A 14,664-nucleotide genomic window follows, 5' to 3' on the forward strand; every position below is an offset into this window, starting at 1 on the left:
CAGAAGCTGTTGTGGAGGCACGGCGTCACATTTCTCCCCAGATCTTCCATCAACATTTCGCTTCTTTCTCTTCCACAACAATCAACCCTTTTCAATGTTTTTTTTCACTGCGGTAGTTACTGCATTCCGATGTGTTACAAAAGCTCGCTTGCAAGCTTCCGATTTTATGTCCATCTGGTACGAACTGTACACTCTGCTGTGTTTCGACATATGCCTTTTGGCATACTCGGACCACCAGGCAGTAATGATGGCTCTGAATCTTGGCATCAGTCGTTTTCTTGCCCATATCTTCTTTAATTCCATCGAAATGTTCAAGATTTTGCACATTGTCTCAAAAAAATCTAAATCTTCAGACAATCGAGTTCTTCTAACTGCTTTTTTTCGATGCTTCCTGTCAATTGTTCTCTTCAACATGAGCTTCCAGCCATCTGATCGCCATCATAACTCCAACTATCAATTTTTCTATGGGCTGTGATGAGTCTGGTTATCTATAGAGAGCAGCTCTCTGGAGTTCCAGATCAACACCAGATTACTTTGCTCAGGATACCACCATGTTTGTAGCAAACAATGGCATGGGAACTCAGTATGTGTCAACATGATGCTTCTCCAATTTCGTTTTCCTGACGGTTCCAGCAGTGGTTCCAATTCCATCATCACTCGGTGGATTTTATCACTATCGTCCATTTCATTGCTATACGTTGCTGTTGACCGTTTCTGCTTCTGTCTTTCAAAATCTTTTTCTCCGACCTTCTCGCAAGCCTTACATATTTTGGAACTGCTAAAACCCGATCCGCTATCTTCCTTGTGCTTTGTTACGTCCACTGCCATGAAAAGTAGTGGATATCGGCTTTTGCAAATTACAGCCATCGTTGAGCCTAATGGGTATCGAGCTTCAGACGGCCTGCGATAAGTTTCATTTTCCTGATTTTCATCTCAACTTTTATCGCTTCTCTCCATTTACCGATATTCTTCTGTTCAATTTGTAACATTCGTGGAAACACTTCTACACTGATGGCCACGACCATCTTATGTTTTTAGATTCAATGGTGACTCTGAAAATCCAAACAAGCTGTTGAACCCTAGTGCAGTCACTAGATTCAATTCAGTTCCTCCATGACAATCTGCTATTAGTTGTGTTTCCGTTCTCGTTTTCATCACTGTATTTCCAAATAGTATCGCCAATTGCTTATGCTGTCTCCCAAGTGTTTTCATGCAGTCAAGACCTCCAAGCATATGACCTTCTTGTCCACAGACCTTCTCCAGACAGCTACCAGGCTTGATCCAGTCTTCTGGTACCAGCTAGCCAACTCTACGCTACGCTATTTTCTCGGTAGCTCCTAGAGGATGTAGTCATCAAATTGTAAATGATGTTGAGGCCGCGCATATTGCAACTTGATTTCAATTCTCATGACTTCATGAATTCCCATACTACCATCAAGCTTGCTCTCAGTAATTCATCTGGGAATCCCAATCCAAACTCCACTCTGTTTTCAGATTTCGGTATGGAAGGTGCAGTCACCTTTTCTTCCAATACAGGTCCTAGTTTGACTTGCTGACTGGCAACACTTCTTATTGATGATATTCTCGACAAACAGAATCTCAGTAACACATTTTGTTCATAGTCGAAGTAACAATCACGTATGTCCTCTTTGATGAAAAGATTGTAGGCCATTCCAACGATTACCGACACGTTGTGGTACGACTTCTTGCTGATCGGTCCAAAGTATTCACTGGAACTCAGCAGTGTTCCCATCCCTTCTTTCGTGAGCCTATGTCCTTCATATGAAAATCTTCGGATTTCGTCTATCTTCCTCAAGTTCCTCAAGTTCCACATGTTTTTTCATTTTCACTCAGAGTGGCTTGCTTTGGTGAATGTCCAACAGCGCTTGTAAGAGCAAGGTTTTTGCCGATTCACTGCCTTCTCTCAGCATTTTTGCACAGGTGTTTAGCGCTGGTACCGACATCTGTTGAAACATGAACCGGACGAAACAGATATCGTCTCTCCGTTCCGCACTCGCTACCACTACCGCCGCTCCTTCACAGATCATAAGGTCTGTTAAACTCGTCAACAAGAGCACCCTCTCTTTTTTCGACCTTTTCCTTTTTTCTGAATCGTACTCTCCCATCGTCAGTCCCGTCATACACCTAGCAAAACTATGTTGCAGCTCAGTTCTGCTGTATGGTATTGCTATTAGAGCGTGTATCTTCGGAGTTGTTCGTATTTCTTCTTCAAAATGGCGTAGTGCCACTGCCCTTTACGCTAAACTCACCAATTGATCCACCGCTTCTGTGTGCATCTCGGAAAAACTAACGTTCCATAAGCCTTCTGCTTCATTGTCGTGCCCTTGATCATTTCTTCTAGGTAACATTTCAAGGCACTTTTTTTTTCTAGAACGTTTAGATGACCTCTAGCTGAGTTCCTATATTCCATCATTTCCATGTATCCGCCGACGGTCTCTTCTGTCGAGACTGTTTCCGATAGAGTCAATCGGTTGTGTTCCACTGGGGTCAGCTGTCCTATGACGCTTCCCTTTCCGCGGTTTATGCTCAAAGGCTTTAACTTCTTGAGGGTACTTTCACCACACTGACCTAATACTTCACCGTACTTCCATTTCCAAAGTTTTTCCCGTAAATTTGCGGTCACTCCTTTTATTTTGTAGCTGATTTTAATCTGGCTTTAAGAATCGGCGGCACCACCGCTATGTCCCTCATCTTTGAAGTGCCTTGCGACTGTCATCGCCTTATCCCATGTCGACAACATCCTCTACTTGCAATCTTTTTGCTGAGTTGGCAGCGTCTGCATGAGTTTCAGGACCCATCTTTACTTTCCCAAACATTCTTCCAATAATTTTTCTGTCCAATTTTGTTTACATTCTCTTTTTTTGCAACCTGGAAGGATAAACCAATTCGTAAATGCCTTCCCCCTTTTTGCAACCTTTCGTTTCGCATTCTCTCTTTTTTTTGCAACCTGTGCGGATAAACCAATTCGTAATTGCTTTCCTGACGCGTCACTTTGATTGGAGAAGTTGTTTCATTCTCATCTGTAGCAGAATCATTGAGCAATTCACTGAGTCCTTCACAGTCATCCAAGTTCTTGCGAATCTCTTGCAACAGAGGTCTATTGAGATCTGTTTTCATCAATGAGTGGGTGCTCCCGTAGCACTGTACTACCCTCCAGACTTCTTCCATGAAAACAACTCGAATCATACCACAGCCAGTCATTTTTCATGATCACAGTGGGTAAACTTCCAACTATTCTTCTGGTAGAGTTCCAAGGAAAAGTAGTCGGGCTGCATTTTCTATCTCCCTCTTGCGAGATGATTCTGTTAATAGTCTTTTCGTTGATGTTTCAATTTTGCCAGGAGACCTGTTCTCCAGCACATTAAGAAATGTATTCATAATGGCTGAGGAATGTTTCAACGTGAAAGACTCTTGTTCCACTGGTTCTGCCGTTCCCGCCAATATCTCCACTTGCTCCTCGTTCTGAAATTTAAAATCCTGTCTGTTTTGCTTGGTTGCGGTCTTTATTCATTGGTTCTTCCGCTTGATTATCCTCCTGGTCATTATTACCTTGCTTGTTGTTCCGCTTTGATCCCGAAGGTAGCGTTCCGTTGTCTTCTGTCGCTTGAGCAGGGTGTTTAGTCACTGTCAACTCACCAGCCGACTTGTCCTCCTGCTCTTCATGTATCACCACGACTTCGCCACAGCCAAAGGTTGCTAGAGCATCTCTAGTCAACGTTTTTCCATTCGCTACGAGTCCGCTCATACCTCTACAACAATTAACGCAACCTCTTGCAGATAAATTTTTCCTCTCATGTTGGTTGGCGCGAGCCCATTCTTCCTCGAAACCTCCGCCATCTTCCTTTCATTAGTTTCATAAGCTCTCAATCGGGGGTTGTATACTACTTCTCCGAGCAACAGTGCTCGAATAGGGGGAAATTGTGATATTTCTTCAGGCAATTTCTTAAAGTCATCCCAATCTTCAGTTTCCTTCTTCATTCCCTGATATGCTGGCAGGACTCTGGGGTTTCTTGTCATCTCGCCTTTCGTTTTATCATAGGTTCGGAGGTTCCACAATTTCTGGTATACTTCGATATGCCCTCTTTCCGCCTCGCCCATTTCTTCGCGGATGTGGTTGTTGAGTTAATGGCCGTCATCTTAGGCTCAGCTATTTTTCCAAATATCACGTCCTCTCTTATGGCTTCACCCGAGAGATTTTGTGCAACCAGTTGAGCGTGCTCCCATCGACTAATGAAATGAGGTTCAGGTGCAGCACCGACCTCCTGTACGTTTTTAATTTCGGGCGAGGAAAAGCAAATTGCACTGCCGGACCGTATATAACAGTCATCAACTCATTGACTCCCCTTAACAGTACTAGAAGATTGATCCGCATAGCCATGCACTAATCAACGAGCAGTGGCATACCGACCACATAGTGTCGCTTATCATCATCTCTCTCAATTTTATTGTCCTCTCCCCCTTTGCAAAACGATTCTGCTGCGAGAGCTTTTGTATCCGCGTGCGCATCAGATCTCTCATCTTCGTTCAGGAGGCTGTTGCTCTTTGACGATCGAATTTTCTTACATTCTCTTGCATCTCCTCTGGGCACCGTGTCAGGGTTATTGTTTTTTCAAGTCTTGCATAGGTCATGGCGATCAGTGTCAGCAGACCATTCAGACGAAGATTCTGCACTCCCCCTGTCCATAACACAGCAGGTAACTTCTCAAAGGTTTCTGCCCCAAATCTCATCAATAGTCCCAGGTTCACCAGTATTGGCAATTCGGTGACCGCTTTGAAGAAGTCTCGTATCAGATAGCGAGAAAGTCCAGGCTGTTTTTAATAGCTGGCCGCTAAACAGCTTCGGCCGTAATCGGCTCTCAGAGTCTGCTCAGGAGACCTCTACTCTGCAAGTGATCACTTATGCCAGCGAAAACGATCATTATCGGATTCTTTCCTGTTTTTCGCTGAACCTGAATGGCCATTGATGTGGATTACATCTAATCCAGATCAGCTCTTGCCAGCATTATCACATCCGGCCAGAATAATCATTTCGAAGTGATTATGTTATCCCAACTAGCTATCACCATCATCTTTGCCTTTCGCATCTATGCTTTGTCATAAGCGGCCAAGATGGATTCATCTTTCTTGTACTTCCACTCGCCGTAACGTCCCACATCATCCCCTTGCTCTTCTAAATTTTTTTACGTGTGCTGGAGTTGCTCGTGTTTGTTTGAATATTTTTTTTATGTTGCCCGGTAGGCGGCCTCTTCTTCAAGAATCCTTCTGGCCTCACATGCCTTCTTTGCTCGCCGTGATTCTTTCTCTTGTCTTGCAACAATCTGGCATTGACTGGACCCATGGAGTTGTTCGAGGGCAGTCCCCCAAGGTTAGCTAACCTTAGTGCAGTTGTCAAACTGAAATTAATCTGCACTTCACTCAGCCAATCCACACCTTTGATGGAATACCATCCGCTGACGGACAGCTTCACGCCATCCGACATTCGCATCGCGTCCGCTGCAAAACTGACCATTAGGAGGTTTAGCTTCATCAGGTCTTGCTTGTAAATGTGTCAAAGAAAGGGTACTGGTCTAGACCACATTAAGGGACTTCGATCCGGACATCGTTCTTCTCTAGTCGCCATCACTTCTGATCTGGAACTTCCAGAGACGGCGTGTGTCGGGTTTAATGGTCACAACCTCCGTCGCGGTTGAATCTTTCTCCCAGCTGGAGCTCTACCCAGTCTTTCCATCACATCGGACCTCTGCCCCTGACCACTTAAGCTCTGCACTATTTGTGTCACGGCCGCGGCTGATATCAAACGTGTTTCCTAATTAGGTGGCACAAATGTGGAGATGGCTCTTACATTCGTCGCGTCCTCAGCTCTCAACACTCCTGTATCAATTATCTCGACTTCTAATCTGTCCAATTGTTCCTGTGAGACCCGGCTCATCCAGGCTTGCCCTTTTATGATGTCCAAACGGGTTCCGTCAGTTTAAAACCTGGACTGATCCAGAGCTCTCAATTCATGCTCTAAGTCCGTCAGTATCAGTCGTCCAGCCTTGCAATTTGCCAGATTAAGTAATATAGTGTTCCATCTGATGAATCTTTCGTTATGCATCCGCGTAGGAGCTTGCTGTGTCCTCGAACTCTTGGCCATCGTGCAGACGGTCAGTAACGAGTAGTGGAATTACTGCCACACAGCTGTGAAGTGACAGACTAACCTTTCTTTCCATTGACCCTCTTCTGCTCCCGAAGTCCTGAAAGGGTCGTTAGTGCCTATCAAGATCGTTACATATATGATCCTTCCCGGGTTCATCAACTCAAATGAACGATATAATTGAGCTACTGTAGCACCTCCGAATGCCATCCCTGCGGTGATCCATGAAGTCCTCAATTTCTGTATTACCCTCACAAGGCTGTCGCCCATTATCAAATAAGAGGTGCCGAGGGGTCGTTGCTGCAAGTTTATTGCTGGCCTCCAATTTGAACCGTTAAAGCATGCTCGCGAATTTGCATCTGAAATTCTTGTGAAGCTGTTCTTGAAGTGGTTGTTCTACGACACATTCAATTATCGTGACGCCTTCTTCATCGTCTTTTCTCTTATGTGCCTGCTGGAGCCTTGTCCCGACTTCCGGTCTTTTCGCTACGTCTCCAGATAGTTCTATTCTGCCTGTGTCAACATTTGTTCCAAAGGGTGCGGTCATTCCGGAAACTGGCACATTCCTGTTAGCCACAATCCGACCAACGGCTTCAACCAAATGAATCGTAGTCGTTTCGACTACTGGGTCACCCAGGGTCTCACTAGGATCCGGGATCATCACACTTTCAAATCCTGACAAGACCTGCATCTCCCTCGCTCGACTCAACTCGAGAGGCGTCAGGAGTTTCATTGGCGACTGCCTGTGGGAACGTGCCTTACGGTTTACGAGCGCTCCACTTGCGCTACCTTCAGTCGCTTCGATCTTTCATTATACTCATTCCTCGAGCGCTCTGCTTCTTCTCCCTGCTTCTTGTTGCAATCCTCATACAGTCTTTTCCACATGTCCTGATCTTTCGAATTCTGACTTACTTTTTTCTCACTCTGTCCAGCTCGTCTCTTCTCTCCGTTGAGTCTGCCATCGTTTTGTTTGTCTAAATTTCTTCTTTCTTCTGCTATCGCTCTCTTCGGGGGCACAGCAACTTTCAGCTGTGAGCCAGACAAGCCAGCCTCGCTAGTCATTTCCTCATGTATCGCTCGATGTCTTCTCCTCAAACCGGGCCGCGGCATCTCTCGAGACTGGTACTTTCTCTCGGTACCCAACCCTTGATCATGCGCCAAATAGCTTCCGGAAAGCGTTCCACTCCTCCATCTCATAACACGCAGACTTGGACGATTCAGCACTCCTTCTTCGCCCAAAGCTGCCAATATCAAGACTTCTGTGGGGCGATCCCCTCTGTGGTCATGCCACAAGATGTTCGTCAGAATAGCCGTCAGCATCACTACTTCTGGATCAGCTTGGGCGTAGTCTCTTTCTAGCAGCCGTCGGTAGAGTTCGATAATGACTGGCGCTACGTAGGCCTCGGCCAATTCCATTAATTCGTTAAGGTTGTCTATGTTTTCAAATCAATAATACGATTTAGCTTCGTAACCTTTTGATTCAGGGTTAAAAGTTGAAACTAAAATTGATCTACCAAGATTTAGAAACATGATAATGACTATCACGTTTGGTCAACGTTGTTTTCCAGTTCAAATTGAAATCTTATATCTAAAAAAACATTTGGGTTAAAAATTTTGTCCTTAAGATGTACTAAAAACACAATTCAATCTACAGTTTTTGATACTGATCTAAGAGTGGACAGTTTACGCTATGGATCTTTTCCTGAAGCTTTTGGTTAAACATTCCTGGTCGCCAACTTTTCCAAATCTTGAATCCTAATAACATAACACACACAGCCTACACTGAACCTATACGCAAATAATACTTCTTATGCACGTATTTTTCGACGTTGACATACATGTATTAGCGCATACAGCTCCCGAAGACGCAGTCGTTCTCTGTTTGAATCGAAAATGGGAAGCGAGGGTTCTTTCACTCCTCTCTTCACTATGAAGTCTCTTAGCCTTGTCAGGGACAGAATCAAGTCTTCGGGGTCTACTACGACTTGCCTCTCCGTTGCTCACATCACCAGGAAATATAAATATTTTCCTGGTATTTAAAAGCCTTCGTGGCAAGGGTGCTGCATCCCCTATTACTGGTCTTTACTTCCATAAAAATTGTATACTTTTGTACTCTCTTCTGAAGTCGGCCGCTAATGCTGTTCTAAAACTCAATTCCTCGGTAATGGCTATAGCACTTGTACTATCCATAAAAACAAAACCACTATCAGTTGCTTTTTTGCTACTTGATTATTAACTAAGTAAGTTAAAATATGACTCTACTACTCTCCCTGTATCTGGTTTCTTAGAGCCTTTATCTTTTTTTGCTTTTAAATCGCCTTTTTCTCCTGCAGTTTTTAAATTTTTTATTTATCGTTTTTCAGTTGGACTAAGTCTGACCCCCAGTCTCTGGAACAAAATATCCATCGACGTCTCCGTCGATCGCATACATGGTCTTGAGTTAAGGCTGGACGCAGGAATGAACAACGGTCCTTCCTGGGCTGCCCAGGAAGGATCATGTTTATCATACTTTATGTACTTCATGCTTTCGCTGTCTACATCCTGAGTCTTGGCACTGGTCTCTTTGGGATCTGACCCAATTTTCATTTTACTACTCAAAGACGCACAGGTTCGTTAATTCTTGTTTCTATGACTGCTGTAGCTCATCCAAATTTCCAAATCTGGTTTTGACCAATCCTCAAGCTACTCATCGTCGACAATTGTCCTGATCGTCGACATTGTCTTCTTCTCGTGATGCAGTCTTGTCTTCTAGACCCATTAGAACTTGCATTACCTTTTTCAGGTCTAAGGATTGTATTTTTTCGCTGGTCTTTCTCGATTACTCTGATGTGTCTGCATCGTTAAAGCTAGATCCCGCCTCGTGCTTTTGGGGATCTCCCTCTGCTCGGGGTCTTCCCAATCTTCTTCTGCATAGGGCAAGTTTTCCTCGTCTGCTTCGATGATGTCATTGGGATCCAATTCCAATGGCAGACTTGTCTTCTCTTCCAGAATCACATCCCCATCTTTCTTTTCCCTGGTGCCCTTTTTATTGAATTCGCTGGCAGGGTTCATCATTAAAAATCAATTTACTTCATGTCTTCAGGTATACACCAGTCATCTGTGGATGGGTTACGCGGTTTGTTGTTTCAATTTGTGCAATTCTCAAAATGTGTTCTCACGTTCTCAAAAAACGTCCTTTTGAAGCAACTCCGTTATCATAAGTGGCCCCCTCTATTTCTTTAGGAGTTTATAAGTACCTTTTGGTAAGGTCAAATGAAGCTCATCATGAAAAACCCAAATAATGTCTCCTACTGAGTAAGCTTTTGCCCCAGCTGCTTTCTTGTCAAGCGTCTTTCCCTGCCTTGCTGGCGCTTTTTGCGTGCTCCGTTGCACAAGTGAATGAGGTCTTGCTGACATCTTATCACATCCCTCAGGTAGACCTGTGGTGATGTCTTTTTAACTTCAAACTCAGGGTAAAAAAATGTCATTGGCAGAGCCTTCTCGTGCCCTGTCAACCTCTTGTCCGCACTACTGCCCGTAGTAAAATGCTGAGTGCTGTTGTAAGCCCCAATCACTTATGGCAAAAATTTATCCCAACAGTCATGTATCGGGAGCAATATACCCTCAACACCGAAACCATAGTCCTCGGTTTCGTCTCTCCACTAGGCCCTTTGTCTGTGGGTGGTTCGTTGTAGAATGAGTTCGGGCCTTTTGAGAAGGTCTCATGAGCTCCTTAGTAAGATCACCTACAAAAGCAGACCCATTGTTTGACTCAAATGTTATCGGACAACCGTGCCCGGCCATCCAATTTTTGATCAGGTGATAGCAAGTCTTCTCAGAAGAAACGGCTATGCAGGGCACAGCTTCCGCATACCTCTTTAGGTGCTCGATCATTACCACTACCTGGTTGTAGCCACTATTTGTAATACAAATATTTTGATGATCAATCTGCACCACTTCCTTGAATTGAGATGATTCAATTGATTGCAATGGGAGTTTTATTTTCCTGGGATCCTTAGCCTGTTGGCATGGCAAACAAGCGGTTACCCGCTGTTCACATGCCTTATTCGATCCAGCCGCTCAAAGCGTTTCAAAATCCATTGGTTAACCTTATCGTTTCCCTGATGCCCATCTTTTTCTTTGATCTGAATACTAGGTCCATTTGATAGAGTTGTGGCAATTTTATGGCCTTGTACTTGTACTGAACCCTTTCTTTTTCTCTCCGTTTATAGGCAAAAATCCTATTTTTGTTCAGATACAACCGACCATCTTTCAGAATGTAGTATTATCTCAACACCCGAAAACTGTCCTTTTTCGGATCTCCTTTATCTGGTGGTTCATTCTCGAACCACTTTGTCAAGCTTCTCGTCATACGGTCAATTCTTTGCGCTTCTAGTAAGTCCCAAAGTCTGTCACTCGCCTTTAAGTATGTCTTCATGACCCTAAATTGACTATCGAGCTCATGAGGCTGATGTGCGTCATCTTCCATCTTGTCACACTAAATTTTTTGCCAAAGGCTTTGTTTCTTGTTAGAATGACTCTAGGACACTGCTATTTTCTCCATGTCATCTGCCCCGTTATCACAGATTCTTCTTTTTGAGATAGCGATCAAAATCAGGATTTTGATGCATTTTGTCTAAATATCTAGCCCGAGTATCCACCAATAAGGTTTGGATTGCCCTTTCCGACATCTCAGGTCCATGTTCGAGTTCTTGTGTGAGTATGTGTCAGCTTTCGGTTTCTTCGAGATATCTTCGGCAGATGAGTCTACCGCTTTGTCCACTGATGTCTCCGTTCCCTTCTGTGTCCGACTATCCGGACAAATTTTTTTGCTCCGCGTGTTTCGATTCACTTTCTCTCAGTCCTCAACCAGGCGTCTTCTTTTGAGTATCGATCTCTTGATTCTTTGTATTGCACGCTGTTTTGATCAAAAGGCTTTGAGGAGTTGATGAGATTAGCTGCTGAACTACTGTACGGGACTAGTTGCTGAACTGCTTTCTACAATATCCTTCATTTTCCTTAAGCTGACGTTTTGATAGTTTTATCCGTACTTTTTCAGATACCGCTAGCGATGTGGTTACTTCTCTTGATTATCTGTGGTTACTTCTCTTTCTAACAATCCGCACAGCATCTGCATCACCTCTGGTGAAACTTCCAACGTCTTGTTTAGCGCTGAGTGGCTGTCAATGTTCATCGAGACAGCTCCTGCTGATTCGAGTTCAAACGCAACAGCATATCCGAGGGCATCGGTTCCTTCATCTATAGGATGCTAATCTCTGCTGCCTTTTCTACCGATAGTTCAGGGTGTCTCAATATAGGGTCTCCTGACTTATCCAACCATCTCATCAAACGAAGTGCCTCGTGGGTGTATTTGTCTAGAAACGAGAATCCTTCTTCAACTTCGTCCTGATTGGCTTGCTTCTGTTGCATAATCTCATTTTTTTGCTGTGATTGGCAGCATTCTGGTGCTTGCCACGTATCCTGTGCTCGATTATCTTGTGATAGCCATCTAGCCTACCTATCCAACGACCAATATAACTCTGGTCCATCAAACACGTTTCTAGTCGGGATAAGGTTCAATTGTCTACTCGCAGCTTAAAGGGAGCGCTCATTAAGAAGGCGTGATATATATCAATAAACGTGACTACCGTAAACATCTCTGCTTTTAGTGCAACATACTCCATTTCAGTGTCATTGAGTACTTTACTGAGATAGACATGGGACGGAGAACTGTTTTCTCATTCCACTGTTGTTCCTGATGCAGTATTTGGGAGAGGCATCCGTGTCAAGAACATACATGCCTTTCTCTGTGGGCATGCCCAGCACTGGTGCCTCACACAAGCTCCGGCTTGATGTTCTCAAAGGCTTCCTGAGATCATTTTTTCCACTCGAGTTTCTTTCCCTTGCTGCGAATCAGCTGCCGCATCGGATGGAATTTGTCTGCGTAATCCCTTTATGAACTCTCGCTTCTATTTCGCAAGTCTAGGAAAACAGTCACTCTGGGTGTCGTTCAAACCACATCGTCTATATAGCACATCACGAGGTTCCCATACTTCTTCATTACACTAGTCAAGGCCTGAGCCATGAGCCCCTTGACATCTCTCGGTAGCATTGCACAAGCCAAAGGGCATCCTCTTCCACTAGTGCAAGCCCAACTCGCACGCGAAATCGGTCTTCTTCCTGTCCTGGTTCCGCAGGGGAAGCTGCCAAAAGGCAGAACCCAGATCCAATGTGGTGAAAAACTCGGCGTCTCCAAAATTTTTCAGGTTATCATCTATGCGTGGGATGGGATTGGCGGCGGCTAGTATTAAATTCGTGGGTACCAAATCACCCCTGGTGGAATCTAATCTTACCATGTTTTGATCGGCATCGCACTGACTACCTCTCCTGTGTCTGGCAGTCCTGTGACTCTTATCTTCTTCCTGTCAGTGTCTAGCTGATGTGCAGCCGTATCCAATGTGTACCGCATCTTGTTTCATTGTTTCATCATGGCGCGACATCATGGCCGATTCTGCGGACCTTCAACTCCACTTGACCAAAAAATACCTGCTCGATTGTGTCATTGTGTGTCGCTACATAGGTCTTAATGTAAATGCTAAAACCATCTACATCGAGCATCTCTTGATATGGCGGTTCTGCTGGTCTCAGCTAGTCTACATAAGTATCCAGATGTATCATGGTGAACTCCGAGGGTTCACCCAGGTTTCTTATCAGCTGATGCCCCGCCAACGAGATTATAGACTGTATTTTGCTCACCTGAGGCACCATTCCGAATGCTTGCCCAGAGAACACATTCAACTTTATGCTCAAGCTGCTTGGTGCCTTCGTATTTTCCCTTGTTGATCTTTCAAAGGCATTGAGTTGATCATGCGTCCTCTTGTTCTCCAGTTCAAGCTTGACTTTCTGTTCAACTTCTTTGATTGCTTGTTCCTGTTTAACCCTGTTCAAGGCATCTCTTGCTGCTACTTTGTAGTCGATTCTAAACTCCTGAGCCGCGGTCTGGGATTCCGTTCCACACGTGTTCTCTACTACGGCCTGCTTTTTCTTGGTAGCCCATACTTCAGGCTTCTCTTTCTCCCGAGCTTCCGTTTCACTCATCAGGCGTGCCTTGCTGACTTTAACACTTGGCAAAGCCTCTTCATGCCTTGGATGTATAATATCGGCCACGGCATCTTCAATTTATGGTCAATTCGATTTAAAATGACCCTCTAAGTTAGAAAAGAAGCACCAGGGGCACAATTTCGAAATTAATTCTCTCATTAAATCCTCATGATGGATGTCCGACGCATCTTCATCTTCGAGACAAAACCATTTGGCCTTCATGTTTTCATTGTTTTTTTTTGTTTTGGGCATGCCAATACAAGATGGTCAGAGCAACTCTTGTTCATGTCATCTCAAGGTTTGTACCAGTTGTTTCCCTGGATTGCAAATCTATTTTTGAAATGGTTCTAATTATTCTTTTAATAACATGATCTCATCGGCGGCTTCAACGGCAAGTATTCCTTGGATTTGTATCTCAACTCCTCCGGCGTTAGTGCGTTGGTTGAGAGTGGGGGATAATGAGTCGCTAACAGAGTGGTTAGTTAGTCACTGTTCACATTGTCGTTGGAATTGGAACCTACTGCTCGGTTCATTCTACTATTTGATTTGTCCGGTTGGCTACGCCTTCTCAGCATTTCCATATCATCTAAGAACTTGTCTATGTTCTCTTCGTCGCGAAGTTTTCGATTCCGAAAGCGCATTATTGCTTGATGCCCATGCACTCCAGACACGAAACGATTCATTAGTGTCTCGAAAATGTTCTTTGCAGTATCACGTTGATATTGCTTCTTTGCTATAACGTTATTCAGGGCTGTCCCTTCCAAGTTACTGGCGAGCGCAGTGCATTCTTGTCTACTGCGCAAGTCTTCTTCTTCAAAGTGCAGCATCATAACTTCTATCTATGTGTCCATAAAACTCGTCCTTGTAACACCTCGGTTTTTTGAATACTCTTTGGTCTTTTCACTGCGATTATCTTGTCAGGAAAAGCTCCAGGGATCTCTTCAGAGGTTCAAACGCGGTTGCAATCTGATCCGGAGTATCAGTCATTTGAGGCTCTGGAACAAGCCTTCTGCCGGAATCGCTTGGTTGAGCTCTTCTCCGGTTCAATTACTGGATTCCTTGGCATGGTACTCCCAGTGGTGTTGTTTGATTGATTACTATTTCCTTTAGTAAATCCATTTACCCTTCCTCTACTTAAGGGTTCATTGAAAATCTCTCTCGGCTCAATGCTCGCATTTCTTGAGTGTGTTCCTCTACTTCCTATTCCATTTACAGTTTCCACGAGACCAACTAGTCTATCAATTACAGTCTGACTACGCCTTTCCATCAGTGCATGTATCCTAGTATCGTGCGTCCCATTGAGTCTGCTCCGAAAGCGCTCCATGTCGTTTCTCAAGAGTTACTCCTTTTGTTTGGCCTCTCATGTCATTCGTGACAAATTTTTGGCGAAACAACAGTCCGTCCTTTCTTTCAAACGCTTCTCGCTT

This window comes from Symsagittifera roscoffensis, chromosome 3 (assembly GCF_963678635.1).
Source record: "Symsagittifera roscoffensis chromosome 3, txSymRosc1.1, whole genome shotgun sequence".
In the NCBI taxonomy this organism is placed as follows: domain Eukaryota; kingdom Metazoa; phylum Xenacoelomorpha; order Acoela; family Convolutidae; genus Symsagittifera; species Symsagittifera roscoffensis.